Genomic DNA, 674 nt, shown 5'->3' with positions numbered 1-674 from the left:
GAAGAAGTTCAACCTGTTTCACTGCCGGTTGTGACTCAACCTTTGACGAGTGAACCTCGGAGATCAGGCAGGGTTCGCCAAGAGCCAACGAGATATGGATTTCTCGTGACTGGGAATGAGGAACTCATGTTATTAGAACATGACGAGCCTACCACATACCCAGAGGCTATGGCGAGTCCCGACTCCGAGAAATGGCGCGAGGCTATGAAGTCTGAGATGCAATCCATGTCAGACAACCAAGTATGGACTCTGGTTGATGCATCTGAAGGGATAAAACCCATCGGATGCAAGTGGATCTTCAAGAAGAAGACCGACATGGATGGCAACGTGCACACGTATAAGGCACGACTTGAGGCGAAAGGATTCTGTCAAATTCATGGTATTGACTATGATGAGACCTTTTGTCCATAGTTATGCTGAAGTCCATCAGGATTCTACTTGCCATAGCCGCAAACTTGACCGAGGATGTGTACATGACACAACCCGAAGGTTTTGTCGATCCAAGGAACCCGAGGATGGTGTGCAAGCTTCAGAGATCCATTTACGGACTGAAGCAGGCTTCAAGAAGGTGGAACCTTCACTTTGATGAGACAATCAAAATGTTTGGTTTCTCACAGAACGAAGACGAGCCATGTGTTTACAAGAAGGCTAGTGGGAGCACAGTTGTATTTCTA

Source organism: Tarenaya hassleriana, unplaced genomic scaffold (genome assembly GCF_000463585.1).
Source record: "Tarenaya hassleriana unplaced genomic scaffold, ASM46358v1 Cleome509, whole genome shotgun sequence".
Classification (NCBI taxonomy): Eukaryota; Viridiplantae; Streptophyta; class Magnoliopsida; order Brassicales; family Cleomaceae; genus Tarenaya; species Tarenaya hassleriana.
This window is presented reverse-complemented; position numbering follows the sequence as displayed.